We start from the raw sequence: 26429 nt of genomic DNA on the forward strand, positions 1-26429 counted from the left end.
GCAGTGTCCTCGCCTGCAGCTCCCTCCAGACCCCTGGGACCCCTGCTTCTGTGCAGGTACTTCCTCCTGGGTAAGGATACACTTACAGTGCTGGGACCACTGAGCCCTGCTGAGGTCCCTGCAGTTGAGGAGAATTCCTGGGAGGCACTGGATCCTTGCTAGAGACAGGGGAGGAGGTAAGGGGAGGGAGAGGGAAGGGAGAAGAGGGGAGGAGGAGGGCATGGGGGGAGGGGGAGAGGAAAGGACAGGGAAGGAGAGAGGGGGAGGGGAAGGACAGGGGTGGGGAGGGGAAGGAGTGGGGAGGGGGAGAGGGAAGGACATAGGCATGGGGGAAGGGGAGGGGGAAGGGAGAGCAAGGGAGGAGGGGAGAAGGAGAGGGGAGGGGAGAGGGGGAGAGAGGAAGGTGGGGGAAGGGGAAGGGGAGGGGAAGGGGTGGGGAGGGAAGAGAGAAGGGCATGGGCATGGGGGGAAGGAGTGGGGAGAGCAAGGGAGGAGGGGAGAAGGAGAGGGGAGGGGCACAGCAGTGGGGAGGGGAGAGGGGGGATGGGAGAGGGGGATGGGGGAGGGCACAGCAGTGGGAAAGGGGACGGGGTGGCAGGAGAAAACACAAGAAGCAGGCGCAACCACACCTCACAGAGGTGCTGGGTGGAGAGCGGCTGTTGATCCCATCTGTCCATCAATCCGTTTCGGGACTTACGTTCATCGATAGCGTCACGGGCCTCCAGTGTGCAATTACAGCCAGAAGTGCCTTCTCACTAAGGTACATAATGATTCATGCTGAGAATGTAATTAAAATATTGTGGTAGTTTAAAAATAATGCTCTATTAGGATAATACCCCAAAATGGCTAATCCAGAACGAGTGCTTCCTGCTCTGATTACACCGCGGCTGGTAGGGTACATCAGATGCTTTCAGCTAGATGTGGCGGCCTGTGCAAATGCGCGAGTGTGATGTGCACAGGGTCCTGGGCCATGACGTTGGAAAACCTCCATGTGCTCCCCAAGTGTCCGTGGGCAATGTCTCCAGTCGACTCTGGTCTTGAAGCTCTGGCGTCAGAACTCAGCAAGGCTGCTCTAAATATCCTCTTGGTCTGTCCACACGAGGACACACTGGACACCTGCTTGGCGACCTTTGCCTTTGTCCTTCTGCAAGTTGCACTCAGCAGCCTGAGACCCAGAGGGTGTGCAGAACCCTGGGCTACTAGCTGGGGACGAGTCCCGGGGACCCCCAGAGCAGCACAGGTATCCCTTGGCTGGCTGGGGAAGAGGCCGGAGGACATAGGCATGGGGGAAGGGCACCCAGGCTGTGTGGTGCTTCCTCCTCAGGTATCAGGAGATCATGCTGTGCAGCTGCCGGCAAGCACCCTTGGGAAGCCCCTGCTCTCTGGAAACTCATGCTTCCAGATTCCCAGGCTGTGTCTACCTCAGGCACAGACTGCTGTGCACCCACCCTTCCTCCCAAGGGCTTGGATTCCGTGGGTCTGCAGCCCTCACCGGCTCCCAGGCTGCTGGCTGGGGTCACTGCTACTGCACTGCCCTGTGACAAGCATCTGGGCTTCATGAAAACCTGTCTCAGAGTTTTCTCTTAACCCTTCATGCTAATAAAAGATAAAGTTAAATTAAAAGACAAAAGCAGGAAAAAGAAACAAAAAGTAGGCTCAGGTTCACACATGATGTGCCCATGAGCTGTGTTCTTGCCCAGTGCAGTGAGTGTGGGCACAGGTGTTCACAGCTGTGGGTGTGCCCTGGGGCAACCCAACAGAGCATCCCAACCTGGGTGGCTTAAGAAACAGCCTCACAGTTGGGAGGCTGGGAGCCTGAAATGAAGGTGTTGGCATCAAAACCACAATGAGATACCACCTCACACCAGTCAGAATGGCTAAAATCAGCAAGTCAGGAAACAACAGGTGTTGCCAAGGAGGTTGAGAAAGGAGAGCCCTGGTATATGGTTGGCGGGAATGCAAACTGCTGCAGCCACTCTAGAAAACAATGTGGAAGGTCCTTAAGAAGTTTAAAACAGAGCTACAACCCAGCAATTGCACTACTGGGGATTTACCCCAGAGATACAGATGCAGTGAAACAATGGGGCACCTGCACCCCAATGTTCACAGCAGCAATGTCCACAATAGCCAAACTGTGGAAGGAGCCTCGATGTCCTACAACAGATGAGCGGATAAAGAAGATGTGGTCTATAGATACAATGGAATGTTACTCAGCCATCAGGAAAATGAAATCTTACCATATGCAACGATGTGGATGGAACTGGAGGGTATTATGGTGAGTGAAATAAGTCAAAGAAAGACGATCTCACTCATCTGTGGAATTTAAGAAGCAAAACAGAGTATCATAGGGGAAGAGAGGAAAAAACAAGAAAAAAGTAGAGGGGGGCAAACCATTAGAAACTCTTAACTCTGGGAAACAAATTGAGGGTCACTGGAGGGGAGAGGGTTGGGGGATGGGTCACTGGGCGATGAGATGAGCACTGGGTGTTGTACACAACTGAGGAATCATGGAGCTCTGCTGCTGAAACCAATATTGCACTGCATGATAACCAACTAGAATTAAAAAAAAAAAAAAGAGGTGTTGGCTGGGCTGGCTTTTTCTGAGGCCATGGAGTCTGTTCAGGCCCCTCAGCTTCCGGTGGCTGGGGTGCGCCTTGGCCCGTAGACACAACGCCTCAATCTCTGCCTCCACTGTCACATGGCAGCTTCGTTCTGTGGAAGCCTGTCTCCGCACCTCTTCCCCTCTCAGGGGGCCTCAGCCTAATGACCTCATCTTTAACTCCTTCTGCAGGATGACCCTATTTCCAAATAATGTCACATTCCGAGGTCCTAAGGGTGAGAACTGCAATATGTTCTCTCGGGAGACACAGCCCAGCTCATAACAAGGCCGTGCTGCTTTACCAAAGCCCCGGAACCGGACCCTCAGGGACAGAATCCCCAGTCCTGGGGTGCAGCTGTTGCCTAGTGCCTCCTGGGTAGGAACCCAGGCAAGAGGGGTCACAGGAAGACCCCCTGCTGCTCCCACCTCCCACTCCTAGACAGTCCCCAGTGCTTCCCGCGGGCCAGGGCGCAGAGAGGTCAGCCCAACCTGCATCTGGCCCTCTTAGCATCTGTGCTCGTGCTGGCCGGCCCTTTCCCAGGTTCAGCCTCGTTCGGTCCGTCAGCTCACGCGTCGCACGTAATCCCTACTTGCCCTCCTCCTGCCAGCAGATGCCCTGGAGGAGGAACCCAGCCAGTTCCGGAAGAGAACCAACCTTGGGGCGGACTAGAATCGCCTTCCTCAGCTAACCGGCGTTCGGCCAGTCTCACCACGAGCCGCCCTGCCTCCCGTCCGGCTTCTCAGTGCGGAGGAGGGAAGGAAGGCGCACCTCACTCGGAGTCTGCACCTGCCAGCGGAGATGTGCATGAAGTCCTGTTCACAGAAGTAGGCTGATTTTCCTGAAATCATTCGTTCACATGCCTGCAGAGATGCGAGTATTCATGTCCCTAGCAGTCATTAATGAGAACTGGGGCCTCCTGGAGTCAGAGTTGCTTGCCCTCTTCACTGGGTCTTGGGCTATGCATGACATTGCAGGCGTGCCGTGGTGGCACCATCACTGTCACGATGATCCTGTGTGGAGAATATGCCCAGCGCTTCTATCCCAGACAGAGATGGGAGTTCTGAGGTGCTGTGCTCAGCGCTGGTGTGGACAGACACAGCATCCCAGGGGGCCATGCTGAGCCCACTCACGGCTGGGCCAGGAGCTTGGATGGCAGCGGGAGGGGGCACAGGGCCCTAGTTTGCTGGACAGTTGGGGAAAGGGAGGGAGAATCCAGGTGAAAAGCGATACTCATGGTGGTTTCCCGGCTCACCCGTTGTGTCCAGAGGCCGGCCTTAAGGCTCCGTGGTGATTTTTGAGCTGTGAGCATTGCTGGGTCTCCCACCTCCTGCACACCCCCATGGGCTCAGCGGACACCTGTCTCTGTGTTTCTTCTCTCGATGTGCCAGGGCCGGTCCCCAAGAGCTCCCTCGGAAATGCCCCTGGCCTGCCCTGAAGCTGTGACCCTCCTGGCCAGGCTGCCTGCTCCTGTCAGGAGTCCCCTCGGTGGGGGCGCCAGGCTGCCTCCGACGACCGCATTCGCCCCGGGACCGCCCATTGCATCCATGGCCTGGCAGAGGGCAGCGGCACATTTGTATCTTGGCTCTATGGACAGAGAGTTTACCTTCTATTTTATTTTTGTTTGCTTTGTTTGGGGAGCGGGATTTCTGGTCTTGGCTTCGGTTTGTGTCAAAGATGAATGTGGAAAGAAGGAGCAAAGAGAGGTCAGGAAAGATTGGAGGCGAGTCCGCCGTCCCGCCAGGCAAACGCTGTGAAACTTATAAATATTGCACCTCGTTCTCCGGGAAGCCGCCCTCTGCAAGCGCAAAGTGAACGCGCACACTCTCTGCATGCGGCGGACCTGTCTGTGCTTCCAGAGAAATGGTTTTTAAAGGGGGCTCTCAGGAACTGTGCAGAGATGGGCTTTTTATACACTTTACACCCGTGGGGCATTCGAGAGCGTTCTCATGGAATGAAAGAACCTTGGCCCACTCTCCTGTACCATGAAAGAAACAGGCATTTCTGCACGAAGCCACGTTCTCCTGACTGAAAGCTGGGCCCTTTCTGCCGTGACAAGGACCTGTCCTTTGACCCCCAGCCTGGGACGTAGCCCCGGCTGCTGCTGTGCTGTTTTGTGTGTGGAGGGGGAGGCACAGTCTTTGAAGCCCAAGGCCTTCTGCAGTCGCAGCATCCAGGACGGCCCGAAGCCACTTGGAGAGCCCATGGCTGTGCTCTGAGCCCCTGCACCCCGGCCAGGAGCCACCTGTGACTGCTCCTCACCTGCAGAGTATTCCTGCCCTGCCGGAAGGCCCCCCCTCCAGAGGGAGAGACCTTCCCCAGGGCAGAGAGTGGTGGACAGGAGTCCTTCTGTCCACTCGACATTAATAATGGTAATGGCCACAGCCATGGCAACTGTCATTGTCACCACTGTCACCACCACCATTGTTACCATCTCCCGAGGGACTCCTAGGCTAAGCGTGTCATCTCCGTTGAGATAGCTGGTCTCCAGCCAAGCCTGGAAGCAGTTCCTGTTATCCTTGTTTTACTAGAAGAAGCAGTAGCTCAGAGCCTGTAAGTAACTTGCTGGGACCACAAAGGTCTCTAGAGCCAACTGCAAACTCAGGTCAGCCTGCTGATAGGGAAGGTGTGGGTCTGGGTGTCCTCTGTGGGAAGACGACCCCGAGGACAGCCAGCCTGGGAGTCCAGCAGGCCCCACTGCCCTCTTGCGTGCACCCAGTTGGTCTGTCTGGGCCCTTTGTTGGTGAGTGACAACACGAAGGAGAGTGCACGTCGTACTGTTTACTTAGCTTCTCCCATATGGTTTGATGCTGTGTGTACTTATTCCAAAAGCAGGTGGATTAGAAGGCTTAGGAAAACTCATCTTTAAAATATAACTCTTTGTTCCTTCTCTGTGGACCATGGAGCCATCTAGAATGCAGATCAGCTGGGCTTCATAGACAGCACGCCATTCTGACCCGAGGGCATGAGTCAACAAGATAATTCCACTTGCTGATTGTTCATCTCCAAAGGCTGAACTGCAGCTGGGAAAACACGGCCTACACAAACCGTACCCCACGGCAGCCACCTCCTTTATGTCAGCTCACCTGCCAGTGTGCTGTCGCTAGCAGTTCCTGCCACGTGCCAGGAACTATACTTTGCTGCCCAGTTAAACAGCCCGTAAGTTTATGGAGTAGATCTACTCTCATTCCCATTCCACAGATTGAGCGGTAGAGGAGCTTGGCCCTGTGCCCGCAGCTGCTAGGCTCCACGTCCAGGCGCATTGCCCTAACCCCCATGGTGTGCTGCCCAGGGACAGGGAAATAGGGCAGCGTGCAGTGTCGGACCACAGCTTAGCCAGAAATATTGGTGGAAAAGCAAAAGCTGAATCAACCAGCTGTTCAGCAGTGTTGCCACACACGCAAAGAAGTTCCTGGTTTACGTGACTTTTCCCACTGACTTAAACGAATCGGCAGCTGTTTTGATATCATGCAAACATAAAGGAGGTGGTTTTGGTGATTCTGCAAGACATTTCCTAATGATGAAACAAACTCTGCAATCCGTGTATCTCGGTGAGAAGGTACTGGCCTATGAGTGAGCTCTACCCATAATGCCTTCAGCACTCCAGTCAGAGAGCCCGGGGCACCAAGGAGGCTGGAGCCACCGTTCCCAGCCCTGCCCACCGTCTGAGGGAAACAGGGCTCACCTGGGTGGTGGACATGCTCTTTTCAAAGGGCAGCTCTGTGATGGGCCCTGTGTCCTCTCCTGCCCGGTGCAGATGGGGCACTCCGCCCCTCTCCCCTCTCTTCCCCTTGCCTGGCATTCTCCTGGCGTGTCCGCTCGCTTCTTCACTGGCCACCCTTCCTTGCTGGGTTATTTTAGAGGTTTCTCACACACCGGACACAGCTGGGCAGTGTTCGTCTACCCACCTGGTGTTCTCTGTCTTTTAGTGGAGGCCGGCCCATCGTGTTGGAGGTGATGGCTCCTTACCTGGTTTTATTTCATCCATTCTAAAGTCTACTGTTTACTTATTTTGTTATTTGGTGTTTCCTGCTTCTCTCTCTGCGGATCTGACCAGGCAGCTCTCTTCCTGCCCTGTTGCTCCTTCCTTCCCTCCAGGACTACTGGGGTCCTCCCTGCCGGAGTGCACACTCGGTCCCATGGTTCTGTGCACTCTGTGGAACAAGTGGCCAGGTATTCCTCCCACTGAGAAGCCCCCCACCCCGTCTTTGGATCCACTCGCTACTCCTTTCTCCTCATGTCCTTCTCTGCACTTGGAAGCACCTAGTCTCCTGCATCCAGTAGGGTGCACCTCTCATTCTCAGATGCACCCATTCTCTCCTCTAGTTGCCCGATGACTCGTTCAGTGGGACAAGGGTGTTTGTTGTAAGAAACAAATACTGTGTTGGACTTGAGTCTGACAACACTTCCTCAGAGGCGTGCTCCAGGTGCTTCCACCTGCCGCTCTGGCTGGAGACCCCTCAGGGGCATTACTTCCCTGCTGCTCAGGGGGCACGGGTCTTGGCCCAGGGGTCTCCACACCCTCAAGCTCTGGCCAGTGCCACAGTCGTTGGAACCTGTCCAGCCCAGAGAGGGTGGCGAGAAATCCCACTGGGGTTCCCCAGTAGGGCCAAGGCCTGGGGGACTGATGGGCTCACTGTGCCTGTCTTCCAGATCCCCCTGTGTTGCTAAGCACAGGGACACCAGGGCGTTTGTGGGAGACTCTCAGAAGCTGTCACACTCAGAATTCCCACTGAGCTTCTTCATCCTTTTTTAAATTAGGAGACAACGCGGGCAGATACACATGGAGTGTTAATGATAGCTGTTGGAAGCTGCCACGGCTGTCAGCTAACAAAACTTAGACCCCATCTTGCTGTTAGTAACAACATTTGGTCATGTTTGGCTGTTACGGCTCTGCACTAAGTAACCATGGGTTTTAGCTACATTTTTCCCTTAATCCTTATAACACTGGGTGAACTGAGCATTTTGTTTTCTCTTTTCAGGTGAGAAAATGCAGGTGTCAGGAGGTGACACCACCCCGTGACACTGAGGAGGTAAGTGGCATAGTTGGCATTTGAACCCAGACCTGTAGGCTCCAAGGCCTGGTACTTTCCCAGCATCTGTGATTCTTTGTGATTACTTAGTCGGCACGTTTGTCTGCAGTCTTTGTCCCCCAGGATACAAGCCCATGAGGGGATACCTCATGTCTTCCCCTCCCTGCAGTGGCCCTAAGACTCACCCATCACAGGGACTGTGCAGAGGGGGCTTTCTGCAGGTGCCCTCAAGAGAATGGAAGACCCCCTCTTCCATCTGTCAGTGACAAGGGTGCTCCTTCTTTTCATCTACTCAATTGCTGGCTTTGCCCAGGACAAGCTGAAAGCAGGCATGGGGATGTGGGAATTAGCCTGGCCATCCAGATGGTTCTGGATTGGTCAGAGGAAATATAGAGTGAGCTGAGCCCAGGGAGGTCAGCTCGAAGAGCTGGCCTGGGGCAAGGTTAGGCCTCACGGGAGTGGCTCTGGCAGGGCCTGAACTAGTCCTGGGCAGAGAAGGTGGGCTTCTGGACCCCATGAGACAGAAAAGCACTGAAGGGCTGATGTGATGGAAGGAGCCAGCGACCCCAGGGCAGGGGAACACACAGGAGGTTGGGGCCCCTGGAGTGTGGGTGACCCCAGGCTTGCTGGGCAGGGCAGAGGGGGCCCAGCCATGGAGGGAGCCAGCAGGCCCTGGGTTCTCTGTGAAGTGAGGGGGCCGGTGGAGCAGAGGTTCAGGACACACTCGCCCCGACACCGCTCTGCACTCACACTCCTGCTCCCGCTGTATTAGTGGCTGAGGCTTCCCGCACACCCAGCCTGAACTGGGGTCCTCAGGGAGAGGGCCACTGCCCCCAGCCCTCCCCCTAGCAAGGCTGCTGCAAAGCCAATTAGCACATGAATGAGTGCATGAGTGTTGAAGGCCAAGATGAGAAATGGCTGTTTTTTCAATTCTGCTTTTCCTCCCTAAGGGAGAAAATTTTAGAAAGATTAATGATTGCGATGACAAATATATTTTAAAATTAGGGGTGGCATGTCTTTCCTCATCAATTTCTATTCTTTGGGTCATTAAACCTTGAAGTTTTAAATAGAAAGACGTTCACTCCATTAAAGCATGTCTTCAGAGGCTCAGGGCACCTCAAGGAAGAGCCTCCTGTCCTTAACTTTTGTGATCATTGACAACCATTATTTTGTTAAATCTGTACACATTGGCTTATGAAATACTTTTTTTCTCAAAAGCATCTTGTTGCTTTGCTGGGACCACCTGTCAATGCACACATTCCATCCTGGACTCCAGCTGAGGCTTGTTTTCCACGTCCCTCACCCCACAGCCCTAGCATGTGCCCCATGTCCCAGGACACTCTGCATGCACGCCAGCACGCATGTGGGGTGCCAAGGAGCTTCTGCTAACATGTCTGGATAACAAGGAAACCTGATGGCCCCACAGCTTGGTACTCCTTTTGCCAGTGAAGCCCCATCCCCATGCCCTGAGCTGGGACTTTAAAGAAGCCACAGCTGCATAGATGAGCCCTCTTGTCCTTCAAATCATACCTGGCCTATAGAATACCCAGCTTCACACTGCAGAGCAGGTGCAGGCACAGCTTGGCCTGCCTGGATGCTGAATGTCCTCCCCTCAGCCTGTGAGCCATGGCCCCCACCCCCGACCCCTGCTCACCCAGCCTCAGTGCAGCCAGCCTCCCCGGGCATTCCTGTCATCTTATTTCTCTACCGTTGGTTCCCACGTCCACCACCCTTACTTGACTCTGAATCCAGTTCTTGGAGTGGCTTTGGGTACCTGAACCCCTGTCACGTCTGCTTGGTGGGTTAGGCCATGTTCCAGCACACTTTGATGTCCCTTCTGGGGCCCAAAGCCCTGTCTGTGTCACGCTGGCCCTGCCAGCCCCGGGCTGCCCTGCATGGGCTTGGTGCTCGATGTCTGCAGCCATCCTGGGGGCCACGGTTCTGTCTCCTGGCTTATTCTTCTGGGCTCTGAGCTCAGCCCCTCATGACTGGGCAGGGGTGGCAGAGCCAGGAGTTCCCTACCGGGACCAACGCCGATTCATTCTGAGTTCAGTTAGGAAAGGAGTCAGGACTGCAGGGTGTCCTGGAGCCGGAGTGTCCCTGCCCCCCGAGCCCCTCCTTCACCACCCCACATTCCCCCATCAAGGTCCCACTGACTGGGCGCTTGGAGACTGGACTCGTGTGTCAGCTCCAGATTCCCACGGCCCAGCCTAGGACCTGCCCTGTGACAGGTGCTAAATATATCTCTGTTGAATGAAGGAATTTGAAAAAAGCCAAGGGAAGTAGAGACTTGCATGGCTCATGGATGCCCTTCACCGGGTCCCTTCATTAGGATGCACAGTGGGGGCTGCGGGCAACAGGCAGAGCCATGCCTCCTGACCAGATGCTCACAGGTGCGTGAAGAAGGAACGTCCTGGTGGGACACTCTGCAAAACCCCAGACGCCCCAGATCCTTAGGCCTGGAGAGTGGAAGGCACCTTTCTAGCACGCTGTCCATGGAACGTGGGAGTAGACACAGGGCTGCCTGGTGCAGGGCCTCCAACAAGTGCTCGACTGAGGGGCACCACTGTCCCAGAGCATCAGGGTGCTCCTTCCTCTCTGTCTGTGTTTATGTCAGGGATGAGGCTGTGGGATGGCTACTCTGCATGACTCAAGTTGTCTGCCACCTGAGAAGCCCCTGATCACGCAGGGACTGGAACTCACATACTTACCCACTGCCCTCTCCTAAAACCTCTGTAAAATGACAGCCAAGCTATATTGTTTTAAAGGACACACACCCACAAGGGCAGGAGAATGAGGAAAAGGCAATAGGGACAGAGGTTTAGGGGCCAGAAATCTGGTGTGTGAGGGGTGAATGATACAGTAGTGAGAGGGCTGGATGTGTGGCTGCAGAAAGGAGCCTGGGGGCCAGCGTGCGGTGGGGGGACAGGCCCTGGAGGACTCAGGGATGGTCTACGCAGCCATCAGAGTCCCTAGCCCCTTTTCCCTCTGGTCTTTTGGATCGAGGACAGGGAGTAGTTTTGACCTCAAGCAAGTTGGAGGGTTCTTCTCTGGAGAAACTGGTGCACCCAAGAGAAAAGACTCTAAACACCTAGATTTAAAAACAAATAAGTAAAGGGATCACAATCAGAGTGCTTCTCAACAGGAACATTTGAAAGTAGGAGATAAAATTTTATGGGAAAAATAATTCCCTCCCTAGAATTTTAGCTCAAGCAAACTCTCAAGCCAGACTATATTTTCAGACACATAATTGCTCAATAAAAGTATCTCCCACCCACTCTTTTTATGGGCTGCTGGGAGACATCTGCCACCAAAATGAGAGCAAAAGCCAACACAGACAATGACACAGATTCAGGAAACTGGGTTCTCAAGAGGAAAGAGGCAGAAGGGGCCTCCAGGGCGACAGGGAGCACCCAGGGTGGGCTGGGAGAGCCCTGAGAGGACGCTCACAATTCCTACAGAGTGGAGGCATGAGTTAGTGATGGGTGCATGAAATATCACCACCGTGACCGGGCAAATCAGTGACGTGCAGGAAGGACGAAAGTAGCCTCTGGCTCTGCTGCTAACAAAGCTTTACATTGTCAGGAAATGTCATTTCCCCCCTGGAATATGGACCTGCTAAGTGTGACCCGTGGCAGTGGGTGCACGGGATGGGGAGGGGCACCACAGAGGGCAGATCTGAAAGCCCAGCCTTCACTTCCCATCACAGGAAGTCAGAAGGTGAAGCCGGAGCTCAGACATCAAAACATAGAGGTATAAGCATAATATTCAGAAATGGGAGGATGAACAGAAGGGCCAGAGCTAAAACGTCCCCAGAGGGCCCCTGGGGACTGGGGCGGGGGTGCTGGGCTCAGCGGTGTTGGTCATAAGCCAGGCTGAGTAGTTAGACTCAGAGTATGTGTCACTGATAAGATTTGTTTAAAGTTTAAAGGAAGAATCAAGGATACTGTTTAGATGGACACACTGTGGAGGTGTGATGGCTCAGCTGAGTTTCTGGCACTTTACAGCATTTTCTGGCGTTCAGACAGTTGACTAGTGTGAATAATTCAGGACCAAGGATGGTTGTCTTTTTGCAATTAGCTGAAAACCGTGACTGATTTTTAGTATCTAATTATTTCCTATCCCCTAATTATCTGTGTGGACTTTGCAATAATTGTGAGAAATGGTTAAAGATTACATAGGAAAAAAGTAAGAATGTATTTGCACTGGCCCATAGAGGTATTTCCCCCTTTACCTGGTGTCAAGGAGCCCAGTGCCTCTCAGGCACTTTGCTCCTCGGAGCTATGTTCTGTACCTGTGTGTCTAACTGAAATTCCACCTGAATGGTCTTCATTCATCACTCTCAGCTTAAGGCTGTTTGGAATGTGTCCTGAACCAAAAAGCACATTGATTTTGCCTTCCTTTTTACCTCTTCTTACCTGAAAAAAAAAGCCATGGTACCTGAGTCCTATGTCTTCCCATTGCTGCCTCAGAACAATAGGGGGAAATGCAGGGGTTCTGCGGAAATCACCTCAGTCTGACTCTAGATTCTGCTCTGAGCTTTGCCCTTCTGTTTTTCCCTCTTACCAGTGGTCATCCAGCTCACAAGGCAAGTTACAGGGAGAAGGTTGGGGAGCCACCCTTGGATCAGCCCCTGCTGGCATTCAGAGCTAGTCCTCACATGCCCTGTCACTTTGAGGATGAGCACCCAAAGCTCAGAGAAGTTCAGTAACTGGCCAAGGAGAAGCAGCAAATGCACAGGCAAGTTGGGATTGGAGCCCTTGTGCTCCTGACTGAGGTCTGCTCCTTTGTCCGTCCTGGCTACAGGGACCAGTGTGTGGTCCTGGCAGTGCCTCCCCCCCCTTCATGTGTTCAGGGGTCACCAGTGCCAGTTTACTGTGAGGCTCCTGTGGACCAGTCCTGGGGCCCTCAGAACTTTTGGGCACAGAAAGACATGATAAATACCTCCTACTTACGTCTCTCTAGCTTCTGGTATTTTTAAGCCATCACCTTCTCCTCGGTGTCTGCTTTTTCATTTGGAGACACATTTGGACTGCGTGGCTGGTGTTTGCAACATCTGTAGGACAGTCCCACATGAACTCTGATGAGAACCTCCAGGGAACAAGGGAGAATGGGATGGTGCAGCAGGTGCAGAGAGAGGGAGGCACACAGAGCATTTCTTATTGTCCAAGGTCATTTACACATGAAAGGGTGTTACGTTGTCTTCTGTGACAGAGCCTGAAATGCACAATCAAATGGAGACCCCAGGAAGCCATCCAGAGCCTTCTATTGAAGGGGGGCATCCGTTAGCCTGCCTAGAGCTTGAATTGGTCTCCCTTGTCAGGTAAGGCCCACTTTCTCCTTTCACAGAGGCCATGTGGTCTGTCTTGAGTGAACAGACTGGCATCCAGTACCTACAGCGGAGAGGCACTGGGATCCCTGGGGTTCAGCCAGGTCCTGAGAACCCAGGCAGCCCTGGCCAGGCTTGTCCTGGGTCCCGGCCACTGCCTCAGAACAGGCCTCACTGGTAGGACATGGCCCCAGCCACTCTCTGGGGAACAGAGCAGAAAGCCTTGCCCAGGGAGAGGGGGTGGGTCATAGAAGCTGTGGATGGAAGGAGCCCTGGAAATCCTGCGGCCTCTTTGTGGGGTGGTGTCTTTGTTCCAGCCAAGTCTGCTGGACACTTATATGCTAGCGAAACAGATAAACCTGCTCAGAGTATGGCCCCTGCTTCGCCTCCCCACATGCGATCACAGGCCCCCAGGACTCCAGGGCACTCCTAGAAAGCCTGAGTCTAATCCCCCTCTGAGTTTACCAATGAGGAACTGCTCCAGGCATCTCCAAGCCACTAGAACATTCTCTGATGTGGATCATCACATCCCAGAGCAGACCCTGGGCAGGGGGTGGCCTCTGTCTCTGCTCTTCATTCAGCAGGAGTTGAGTGAGTGTTTTTGGTTCTTGGGTTTGGTTCTGGTGCCAAAGGAAGCCATGGCCCGTGTCACAAACAGCACAGCAGGACAGACTTGTAAACACGGGTTGCAGTTCTTCTGGGTCTTCAGGGACATGTCACTTCCTGCCCTAATGTGTGAATGCATTCCCTCCATTGGAACCCAAGAACTTGCTTTGGTCACGAGTTCCCAGTACCTTGAGGACCGCGGCCTAGGCCTCTACCCAGAATAGGGACAGCAGGACAGGAGTCACGGGTGCCCATAGATAGCCTCAAATACAGCTGGCCTTTTAGCCTTGACTCTTCCCCTCATGGTAAACAGACTTAGAACCTGGCTCCTGCACCCCCCACTCCAGGTGGTCAGAAGGTCAGATCTTTGCCCCTACTTGGCCCTCCCATCCCACCCTCCATTCCAGTGGCCTCAGAGTCATGCTATGGCCTATGGGGTCATCTAGACCTTCGTAAAGAGGTCTGGGGCCAGGTAGCTGCACAGAAGCCTGTCTCAGGGCTGTCCGCATGGCCAGATCCGCAGCAGCCCTGCCTGTAGGTAGTGACGTTTGTTGCTGTGGGCATAGTTCCAAGCCTGCTCCACTGGCTGGAGCTGAAATAAGACACTCCGATGAGCCAGTGTCTGCTCACGCCCGACGCCAACCACACGAGGTCGCAGAGATGTCCAAAAGCGTGTGGCTGAGCTCATCCCTGAAGCCAGGGCTTTCTGGCTGATGCTTCATTATCAGTCCCTGCCATTCATACATTCCACTCACTCAGAATTCAGTTCCCATGCACGGCTCTCGGCACTGACTGTGGTGGGCATTAGGGAGGCAGCGACAAAGGAGGGGGAACTTTCCCATCCTCACAGCATCTACATTTCACACATCACAATATTTGCACAGATAGTGACACACAACTAACTGCACTCTGAACGCTGCCTGAGTGTGCCAGGCAGTCCCTGAAGGATGACCCTCGAGCTGGCCTGAAGGAGAAAGAGCTGCAAGGCAACAGAGGGGAGGGAGAGGGCATCTCCTGCTGCAGGTGCCTGGGGTTGGGGCATCAGGAAGCCAGTTCAGGGTGCCAGGAGATGAGAGGGGCATGTGGCAGACCACAGGGCACACTGGGGGCATTGACTGGGCTTCCCTGCCACCAGAAGGTATTGGAAATCTTAGCACTCTTAAGGAAAGAGACAAAGGAAATCAAATTTGCATTTTTTAAAGAACCTTTCTGCCTGCTGTGTGATATGAGTTAGAGGGTGGAGGCCAGCAGGTGTATTTGGGGCATGAAAGACAGTCCTGGTGAGAAAGAGTTGACAAGCCTGCCACTAAGCAGGGTGGACCAGGGTGAGCCCAGACCCACACTCAGGTTTCCAGGGGTTACTCCTGCCCCATATCTGCCAGAGGAGCTGTATCAACCAACCCTGCATCCACACCCAAGAGGAGTAGAGATTCATTGGCCCCATCAGATGCCAGAGTCGCACAGTTGGGGCTCAATGGGCAGCGTCAGGGTAGAGTAGGGAGCTGCCCAGCTGGCACACCTTCTGCCTGATGGGGGAGCTCATGTAGCTCCAGCCCATGTGTCCAGGGGTCTGTACTTCAACCAGGGTGGTATTCCCAGGGCCTACAGCAGTACCTGGAATACAAGAGCATCACAGGTGCTCAATAGATGTTAAACAAGGTTGCACCCAGGACAACCTGGTAGACAAGCTGCCCCTCTCACTTCCTCCCTTTCCCTGGAGACACCTGGGAGCTGTTTCCCACGCTATATGCTGGCAGCAGTGGGGCCAGCACACAGCCTGCTCACCCTGGGTGGTCTCCACCTAGGAGGTCCTTCTTGGTGGGAGCACACTCTGTTCCCAGGCGATGCATGCTGTTCCAGGATGCAGCACCCTTTCTCAGCCCTGGCCCCTTTCAAGACTCAGTCTGCACATCTGGTGTCCACATGGCTCCAAGTGGGCCTCCTCATCCCCAGGCTCCTCCCCAGGGAAGGCACTTGGCCCTGACCTCCATCTCTGCCAGGGCTGTGACTGTCTTCCTGTGCCCTGTGGACACTAGTCCGAGCCGCCCGGGAGCAGGAACTGCCTAATGTTGCCACTGTCCCCCTCCCCTGGCATGTGGGGGATTTAACAACCATTTGTTGGGAGAATGAATAAATAAATGGCCAAGAGATGGTTCTCTGGAGTGCCTGTCACCTTTCCATGTGCTGCACACAGACCTGAGTGTTGCTTTATTCGGGGCTGTCCGCCTCCCTGGAGCGTGAGGCATCCATGCTACATGCGGTCCCTGCAGAAATGTGTGCCCACAGTAGGGCCTTCAGAGGGGCACTCAATGACGATACTTATCTTCACATTCTGACTCAGCAGATGACTCAGCAAACAGCCTCTGCCTTACTGACATGGTGCTTCGGGTCTCAGGCTGGATCTACCAGTTAAACGTTAGTATAAATTCAGCACTTGTGTGCATATATATGTACAGTCCCATAACATTTATTAACTCTCTACTGTGTGTCAGCTGCTGGTGTTGCCAGCCCGGGGGACACAGCAGTCCTGGCAGGATTGAGTGTCGTGAGATACAGCAGGTGGGAGATGCTGCTAGTCCCAGTGCTGTCAGGGGAGGCGCACCCGGAGCCTGAAACTGAGTGGGTCTCAGTGCAGTCATGGTGGATGTGCCTGTGGAGTGAAGAACCACGGCAGAAGGCACGCACAACCTGCACCCCTGGCCACAACTGTACCCTGCGTGTTTACTGAGACAGTAGCACATGCCCAATTCCACATGTTGTGTGTTCGTATTCATGCATACCACTCGCATAACTTAACCAGCAGGTGTCCATGGTGGATGGGAATTCGGTGGTCTCTGGTCCAGGAGGTCCTTGACTTCCAGAGATGATATCCCAGGAACAGCACACCCATGGGCCCACTACAATAAAAACAAAATTTTTACTCTTCACAAAAATGTCTAAGGGACACAAAAATTTTCAGTGCTGTTGAGAGTAAGTTTAGTGCTTGGAGATTTGAATGCCAAAGTGATGATTATACTAAACAGCTATAAATATGCTAGATGTTATTTCTAGAAATACTGTAGAACATAAATGTTAACCATACTATTGTGTGCAATTAATGTTCTTGCTTTAACTGGAACATGAAAAGCAGCACCAACTGCATGAACTGTGGTAATGTCATTGGTGCTACAGCAGTTCCCAAGAGCTCACACAGGTCATGGGGCACCGAGCGGCTTCCCCTAGTGCCACAGACACACCATTCCTGCCTTTCCCAGCGGCATGGTCAACCACGTCAGGCTGATGCTTGAAATAAGCCGTTGTGTGACTATTTACACTGGAGAAATTGGCAAACCCTACAAATCAGCGTGTTTCTCTCTTCTTTCCTTTTTTTTTTTTTTTAAGATTTTATCTATTTATTCATGAGAGACGCAGAGAGAGAGAGAGGCAGAGACACAGGCAGAGGGAGAAGCAGGCTCCACACAGGAAGCCCCCATGTGGGACTCAATCCGGGACTCCAGTATCACGCCCTGGGCTGAAGGTGGCACCAAACCGCTGAGCCACCAGGGCTGCCCTCTCTCCTCTTTCTTCCCTCCCTCCCTCCCTCCCTCCCGTCCTCCCTCCTTCTCTTCCTCCCTCCCTCCTTTCTCTTTCTTCTCTCTCTCTCTCTCTCCTTTTCTCTTTTCCTTTCTTTTCTTTCCTTTCCTTTCCTTTCCTTTCCTTTCCTTTCCTTTCCTTTCCTTTTCTTTTTTTCTTTCTTCTAAGAGCCTGTTGCTCTGCACTTACCAGCACACCACTGCTTGCGTCCACCTAAGTCAAGTTCACTTCCAGGTGTTACTTTTTGTGAGGCTTCTCTACCCACTTCCATTCCTCCTCTCTACCCCGACATATCAGAGACAGATGGAAAAACTGAGGTTCACAGAGTCTAGGGACTGGCACATCATAGCACAGTTTATAACAGCAAAAACTAAGGAAGAAACTGAGGCCATTCTCCACCCCACCAACTCCATGCTTCGTCTACAGCTGTATGTAGGTACTACCATGGCAGTATATGATGTTGATACAAGACCACCTTACATTTAGAATTTGAGTTTTTACAGTTACCATCCTTCGGTGAAGTGATGCTTTCTATGAGTGCCACAAAAGTATACATTTGCAAAAATTATTAAGAACGTTCTGTTTATAGGCTAGGGTTCAATGCTGCTCAGCTGTGGTAGTCATCTTGTATTACTAATGAAAACCTGTTCCCTAATTGTTCAAAACCATCTCAGGGCTGATACGTATACAATATAAATATTTTATAGGTGTAATTCAATTAATTTCCAAAGAAAAATATCTGTTGGATGCATGTAAACATACTGGTTAAATTGTATGTCTTCATTTCTTCCACTCCAATGGCTGAGACCGTGGAGAATAGACTATAAAAATTGCACCAAAGAGCTTATTCCCTTTTTATCGCCTGTCAAATTATTGCTACAACGCCCATAGTTGGTGGTGAAACATTGCAATCCGTGCTAGCTAGCAATGAAACGCCAAGTGTGAGTTGCGCATTGAGTTTAGGTAATGTACCAGAAAACATTGCATGAAAACACTAATTTTCTCAATATATATTAGTAGATGCAGCATTTACCAATGAGAAGTGAGGATGTTTTTAAACAGTTTGTTGACTTGAAGTCTTGGCCACGCTACACATAAATGCTGTCTAGTTGATGTTGACATTGGACACAGAGGCACCCTGAGGGCTGTGAGATCTTGGCTGCAATGCCCTGCCCACCGGGGACGCCCCCGGTCACACGGACTCTACTCCAGGCTCATTCGCCATTCACTGGTTAGGTGTCGCCAGCATCCCTAAGGTTTCTCCAGACAAACACACCAGGCTCCTTCCACCTCTCCTCGGCCTCCTCCCAGCTGTGCACACCCACTCCCTGAGGAGAGCCCTCCACCCATTCGCCCTGTAGCTGGTCATGTCACTGAAGGAGAGCCAGAGTTACTATTAACACGCATCTCAAGCTGTTGAGCAAAGAGCTGGTTTAATTTAATTTATGTGGCCTGTAAAAAGTAAAATAAGAGAAGCCTGAGATGTGTTATTATCAGCCTTAGATGACACTAGCATTTAAATGCTTTATTATCTTATTATTGAGCAGCGTTTCCAAGAAGAACCTCTTTGTCTTTTATGCTGTTTGTGAGAAACCTTTTCTTCAGTTTTATGAAATAATCATTGTCTAAGAGCAGGAGGGGAAAATGGTATCTCATGGATTTTTTTTGTATATTTTTTTATTGGAGTTCAATTTGCCAACATTTAGCATAACACCCAGGGCTCATCCCATCAAGTGCCCTCCTCAGTGCCCATCACCCAGTCACCCCAACCCCCTCGTCCCACCTTCCCTTCCACTACCCCTTGTTTGTTTCCCAGAGTTAGGAGTCTCTCATGTTCTGTCTCCCTCACTGATATTTCCCTCTCATTTTCTTTCCTTTCCCCTTTATTCCCTTTCATTATTTCTTATATTCCCCAAATGAATGAGACCATATGTTTGTCTGTTTGTCCTTCTCCGATTGACTTATTTCACTCAGCATAATACCCTCCAGTTCTATCCATGTTGAAGCAAATGGTGGGTATTTGTCATTTCTAATGGCTGAGGAATATTCCATTGTATGCATAGACCACACCTTCTTTATCCATTCATCTTTCGATGGACACCGAGGCTCCTTCCACAGTTTGGCTATTGTGGACATTGCTGCTAGAAACATCGGGGTGCAGGTGTCCCGGCGTTTCACTGCATCTGAATCTTTGGGGTAAATCCCCAGCAGTGCAATTGCTGGGTCATAGGGCAGCTCTATTTTTAACTCTTTGAGGAACCTCCACACAGTTTTCCAGAGTGGCTGCACCAGTTCACATTCCAACCAACAGTGCAGGAGAGTTCCACTTTCTCCGCATTCTCTCCAACATTTGTGGTTTCCTGTCTTGTTATTTTTCCCCATTCTCACGAGTGTGAGGTGGTATCTCATTGTGGTTTTGGTTTGTATTTCCCTGATGGCAAGTAATGCAGAGCATTTTCACATGTGCTTCTTGGCCACATGAAATTTCTGTTCATGTCTTGTGCCCATTTCATGATTGGATTGTTTGTTTCTTGTTGAGTTGAATAAGTTCTTTATAGATCTTGGATACTAGCCCTTTATCTGACATGTTATTTGCGAATATCTTCTCCCATTCTGTAGATTGTCTTTTAGTTTTGTTGACTGTTTCTTTTGCTGTGCAGAAGCTTTTTATCTTGATGAAGTCCCAATAGTTCATTTTTGCTTTTGTTTCTTTTGCCTTCATAGATGTATCTTGCAAGAAGTTGCTGTGGCCAAGTTCAAAAAGGGAGTTGCCTGTGTTCTCCTCTAGGATTTTGATGGATTCCTGTCTCACGTTTAGATCTTTAATCCATTTTGAGTTAATCTTTGTGTCTGGTGTAAGAGAATGGTCTAGTTTCATTCTTCTGCACGTGGCTGTCCAATTTTCCCAGCACCATTTATTAAAGAGACTGTCCTTTTCCAGTGGATAGTCTTTCCTGCTTTGTCAGATATTAGTTGACCATAGAGTTGAGGGCCCATTCCTGGGCTCTCTATTCTGTTCCATTGACCTATGTGTCTGTTTTTGTGCCAGTACCACACTATCTGGGTGATCACAGCTTTGTAGTACAACTTGAAATCTGACCTTGTGATGCCCCCAGCTTGTGTATCCAGTGGGATATCTCATGGATTTTAAGATGATTGATCTGATTTCGGTCCACTAAAAGCTGGCTCTAACCTTGCTCAGTTTGACTTCTTGGTGGGCTCTTTCTTAGATTTCTGTGCAATGTTTAGACCATATTTGGTGGGTTCCATCCTTATGCTATTTCAATAGTCCTCTTTAACCACACACAAAGTAAGAAAAAAGTCAAGATCTGAGATGCCCTCTGGCTTCCAAGCATCACTGGAACATTGCAGGAAATGTTTGTTCACTGGTTAGCATGAAGTCTGCACTGCTGCTAGCATTGTGCCTCAGATGGCAGGTGTGGGACAGAGCCAGGCCTCTCCTCCCTCTAAGGAGATGCTGACGTCCCAACGTGCACAGAGCTATCTGGCACCAAAAGCTGGTCCCCACTGGCTGAGTCTAGAACTGGGCAGAATGATGCATAAATTCAACAACCACATTAAAAACCAGTAGTTGGAAGCAATTGTGGACAGTAGAACAGGACTTGGAACCCCGAAGTGCACTTCAAGCAGAGCAGAGGCAGAGTCTAGTGGGAGAGCCATTTCCTACAAGATGAAGAGTCTGCAGAGCAAGACATTGCCTCACCTGGGTGCTTGATATTTGCTTCTGTTTCCCGTGGGTGCATCTACAGTATTTGCACTTGATGCTGCCAGCCTTAGGAACCCAAGAACTAGGTCTGACTGGAATATCTTAAGGGAATTTCCCAGGAAGGAGAAGGGAGTTGCTTCCCAATATAGTCTGTTTAATAAATTGACTACATTTTATGTTAACAAAATAAGACTTTATGGAGTTTTTCTTTGTAGGACATTTGGAATATATGTAAAACCCCAAAGAAGATAAAAACCATTTCTAATCTCCTTCCCAGACAGAAATCTTTGTTAATGGCTATGGTCCATCAGCTTAGGCATTTCTACTGTAAACATGATAGAGCTCCTGAGAATCTTCAGTTCTGTAAAACTCTTAAAAAGAAAGTTGGGGCAGACTCTCGAATTCTATGAGACTTTGTCACAAGAGCCCAAACAAAAACGATAGAATCCAGTGTCTCCCCAGGTATTCACTGGCAGAATCTGGAGATAGCTCTGGTTTTCAGAATGGGGACGCTTCTGGTACCAGAGGAGGTCAGCACACAAGAGCAAAGCAGCATCTGGCCAATCCACCAGTAATGGAGCCTGAGAAAGCCAGCCCACCTCTCATTCCCCAGAGGTCTCACTGGCTTTCCCTATACAGTCCCACTGGTGACCTCTGCTCGCTGCAGAGGAGCATGTTGACTCACTTACTCCCACACCACACATGTCCTGTCTAAGGTACAGAGACAAAAAGGAGGCCTCCCTAGCCCTGGAGAATCCCACCGATGTTGGCTACATCAACACATATACTAATCATCTGGCCTTATAACTACCCTGTGAGAAAGTCCTATGATGGCTTTCATTTTACAGATCCAGAAATCAGCACATCAGCAAACCATTAGAGTAGATCAAAGTTCCAGAGTCAGCATGCAGATAATGCTACAGGATCACAGAAAATATTTACAGAGTTCTTCCCAAGGGCCGCAGATCAAGTGGTGAGCAAAAAACACTGATTTTTTTAATAAACAGAAGTTGCTACTGCAATTGGTTGTTTTAACATTATATGGCAAAATAGAAACAAGGTTTATTTTTTAGTGTTCATCTTTTAAAAATCATTTTTTCAAAAACTTGACTTATTCTTTTGAATTTAAAGGATAAAAATATTCTAATTGCCTTTGTATTGACCCATGGCTTCTGAAAAAAATATGAATGTGTAATTGTCCCAGTGGATAGCATTTTAAAAGCAATGTCTAAATTAGACAACACTTAAATTAAAAACTCTTCCCTGAGGACATGAGCAAAAGGAATGAATTGATAGTGACAGATTTTGTTTCTCTCACCCCAAATTCCTAGGGACGGTTTTCATGCTATGTCAATGAAAATAGAAACAAACAAAAACCTTTCAGAATGAGAATTAAATTTTTGAGTTATAAAAATTGATTATTTCCCTGAGAGTCAGTGCTACAGTTGTGTTTATATTTATTTCTAAATGTGTGTGTGGTGGGGTGCTACAGAAAAGGGTCTAATTAGCACCATCCAGTGCTCACCATCTGACACATGGCTTTTACAATTTAAATTTGAATTTAAATTATTCAGAATCAAATAAAATTTAAAGTGAGGTTCTTCATTCACACCAGCCACATGTCACACACTCGACAGCCTTGCTGGTTAGCAGCCACTGAATGGCACTGGGCAAATGCACATTCTTCTGTCACGAAATTCTATTGACAGTGCCCAGGATAAATCCCGTATTTCTAATTGTCATTCAGCAACAAGATAAGGATCTGCTACAAATCTCTAACTCTTCATTTAGCCAGACTTTGTGAGTATGGAGCACACCACAGTATCAAACAATGTGGCATAATTTTTGCGATTGTAGAAATTTTGTTTGATGCCTTGTTTGATGCCTTGAGGAAGAACATGTTTGATGCCTTGAGGAAGAACAAACAGATTTCATATGAAAACATTTTCAGATTGGCCTTTAAAGTACTCTGACTTTGGGGCACCTGGGCAGCTCAGTCATTAAACATCTGACTCTTGATTTGGGCTCAGGTCATGATCTCAGGGTCGTAAGGTCCATGGGCTCTGCGCTCATCAGGGCGTCTGCTTGTCCCTCTCCCTCTTGCTTGCTCTTTTTCAAATAAATAAATAAATAAATAAATAAATAAATAAATAAAATCTTTTTTTAAAAAAAAGTACTCTGACTTTGAGAGCCTGTGATCTGTTCAGAGGTCCCTAAGGTCCCACAGCCATGTTCTGTATGAAGAGGAGCCCGCAGGCAGTGTCTAAGGGGCAAAGGCTGACACAGCACACAGGGGAGCTCTGTCTCCCCTGACCCAGCTCTCACCCAGGGGAGCTCTGACCCAGGGGAGGGTCTCCCTCTGTCTCTAGCTCTGGCATGACGGCTGGTGTAGAACCAAACCCCTGATCATTCCAGTGAGTCAAAGCCCCGTGGGTCACCCCAGGGGCTCCTGCAGGGGTAGGTAACTATGTGTGATGGGGCCAGGGTGGCACAGAGAATCGAAGGTGGGACATGGAGACTTCTTCTCAGTTATGAATTTTCCACTAGTTCCCTTCTTTAAGGAAAGAGCAAGAACGGAACAAACAAGTTGACCTGGAAGTGACACTGTGTGAATGTGTCCCCTACTCACCCATGGTTTCACCTTCTGGGATCTCAGCAGTGTCAGCCATGTACGTGATTCAGTGTGAGGCCAGCAGCAGCATCTGGCTGCATCAGGTTGTGGCATCACTCCCTTACTTCTCCTCATCCCATGGGCATTTTATCATGTCATCATTGTAAGAAGGATGAGTATGGCCAAGAGGGTATTGTGGGAGAGAGTGAGCACATTCACGTAACTCATTAGAGTATATTGTTAAAATTGTTGTATTAGTTATTATTGCTGATCTCTTATATTGCCTAATTTTCAAACTAAACCCCGTCATAGGTGCGTGTGTAGGACAGAATGTAGTGTGTATAGGGTTCGGCACTATCTGTGTCTGCTGTCTGCTGACAGCAGCAGCTGTCTGTTGGGGATCTTGGAACTATCCCCTGCAGATAAGGGGGAGACTATAGCATTGTGCAGTTTCAGGAGTACAGGATACATGTTTGGTAAGATACGTGTTTATACTGCAGAATGGTGAATACTGTGACGTTAGCTGACACCTCTATCACATGCCAGAATTGTCGTTTTTTTGGGGGGGAGAGCATTCAAGATCTAGTCTTTTAGCAACTTCGAAGGTTATGTTCTTGTTGACTAATCCCCTCCTGTGCATTGTGTTCTAGCACTTAGCCTTCCAACTACTTGTGCATTTGTTCCCTTTGACCAGCATCTCCCCACCTCCTCCATCTTGCAGCCCCATAGCCACCCATCAGCTCTATCTGTGAATTCAGCTTGTTCCACATACAAGTGAAATCATACAGTATTTGTCTTTGTCTGACTTCCCTCGCTTGGCATAATGTCCTCAAGGTCCAGCCATGTTGTCACAGATGGCAGCATTTCCTTCTTTCTCATGGCTGATTACTATGCCACTTGTGCATATGTATCAGAAACGGGATCTTAAAAAGCTATGTGCAGCCCCATGTTCACTGTAGTGTTGTTCATAGAAGCCCGACCAGACATAGGGACGACCCAAGTGTCTGCCAGTAGATGAATGGGTACAGAGGACGTGCGTGTCTCGGGGTAGTGGGTGAGACGTGAAGACATATTCCAGCCAATAGCCGGCCAGCTCTCCAGTGGCCCTCAGAGTCTTTTGTATAACCCCACCAGCCTCTGAGCTGTTGGTCGGCAGCCCAGACGCATTCATCTGCGCTGCCAGGGGAGTTATTCTTTGGTACTGGGGAGACATGCCCGCTCTCACCTTGGGCCCAAACCGCAGGTAGAGGGTTCCCTTCATGAGGCCATGACTTCTTGGAACCTTACTGGGACAGCTTCCTTCTTGCTGGGACAAGCCCCATGTTGGGGGGGGATTCAGACCCTGCAGGAAATGTTCAACCCTGAAAAGCACAGTCCCAGGAAGCAGCCTTTATGCTGCAGAGCGGGAACACACATCTTGGTTGTGGTACTTTGGAAAGCCAGCGTGTCCCCGAGCATGGGTTTGCCTCCCCTGCAGCTGCTGGCAGATACCAGTTTGCTCTTGCTTTGTTCCTCACAACCTCTTAGCACTGAACTCCAGATGCAAAGTGAAATGGTCACAAAAGAAGTATCTGGGTTAAATGCGTGCTAAACAGGTTTAAAATTATTGCTCATTGTTTGGAAGCAGATGCAAGCCTCAAACAAATGCAAAACATCAAGGCAGATGCAAAAGGGAGGGCAATTTGAAAATCAGATCCTAAGTGCTTGATTTTGTGAGGGGTGAGCTAGCTGCCTCCCCTGGCTGGGGGTGAGGAGGCTGGCAGGGCCAGCTGCCCCAAGGGCAGGGGAGCTGTCCTGAATGCAGAGTTGCTGAGGAGACAGCTACTACAATGCTCTAGGTTTTTTTTTTTTAATTTAAATTCAATTTGCCAACATATAATATAACACCCAGTGCTCATCCCATCAAGTGCCCTCCTCAGTGCCCGTCACCCAGTTACCCCATCCCCCTGCCCACCTCCCCTTCCACAACCCTTTGTTTGTTTCCCAGAGTTAGGAGTCTCTCATGGTTTGTCTCTCTCTAATTTTTCCCACTCAGTTCCCCTCCTTTCCCTTATAATCCTTTTCACTATTCCTTATATTCCCCTTATGAGTGAAACCATATGATGTTTGTCCTTCTCCGATTGACTTACTTCACTCAGCATAATACCCTCCAGTTCCATCCACGTTGAAGCAAATGGTGGGTATTTGTCGTTTCTAATGGCTGAGGAATATTCCATTGTATACATAGACCACATCATCTTTATCCATTCATCTTTCGATGGACACCGAGGCTCCTTCCACAGTTTGGCTACTGTGGACATTTCTGCTAGAAACATCGGGGTGCAGGTGTCCCGGCGTTTCACTGCATCTGTATCTTTGGGGTAAATCCCCAGCAGTGCCATTGCTGGGTCGTAGGGCAGGTCTATTTTAACTCTTTGAGGAACCTCCACACAGTTTTCCAGAGTGGCTGCACCAGTTCACATTCCCACCAACAGTGCAAGAGGGTTCCCCTTTCTCCGCATCCTCTCCAACATTTGTTGTTTCCTGTTTTGTTAATTTTCCCCATTCTCCCTGGTGTGAAGTGGTATCTCATTGTGGTTTTGATTTGTATTTCCCTGAGGGCCAGTGATGCAGAGCATTTTCTCATGTGCGTTTCTCATGTGCGTCATGGCCATGTCCATATCTTCCTCTGGGGGATTTCTCTTCATGTCTTTTGGCCATTTCATGATTGGATTGTTTGTTTCTTTGCTGTTGAGTTGAATAAGTTCTTTATAGATCTTGGATACTAACCCTTTATCTGACATGTCATTTGCAAATATCTTCTCCCATTCTGCAGGCTGCCTTTTAGTTTTGTGGACTGTTTCTTTTGCTGTGCAGAAGCTTTTTATCTTGATGAAGTCCCAATAGGTCATCTAGTTTCTTAAGCAGGGATCTTTGTATTGCTCCTATCTTGGCAACCCCTATCAAAATAAGC

General features: G+C 50.2%; 1 long non-coding RNA gene across 1 annotated transcript in view; it reads left to right on the forward strand.

Annotated features, from left to right (window-relative positions):
• LOC112927459 (uncharacterized) overlaps positions 1 to 26429 on the forward strand; it is a 587636-nt gene that overhangs the window by 339968 nt on the left and 221239 nt on the right. The window contains exon 4 of the long non-coding RNA XR_012002062.1: positions 7580 to 7630. This is a non-coding gene — a long non-coding RNA (uncharacterized lncRNA). The remainder of the gene's footprint in view (positions 1 to 7579; positions 7631 to 26429) is intronic.

Source organism: Vulpes vulpes, chromosome 6 (genome assembly GCF_048418805.1).
Source record: "Vulpes vulpes isolate BD-2025 chromosome 6, VulVul3, whole genome shotgun sequence".
NCBI lineage: Eukaryota > Metazoa > Chordata > Mammalia > Carnivora > Canidae > Vulpes > Vulpes vulpes.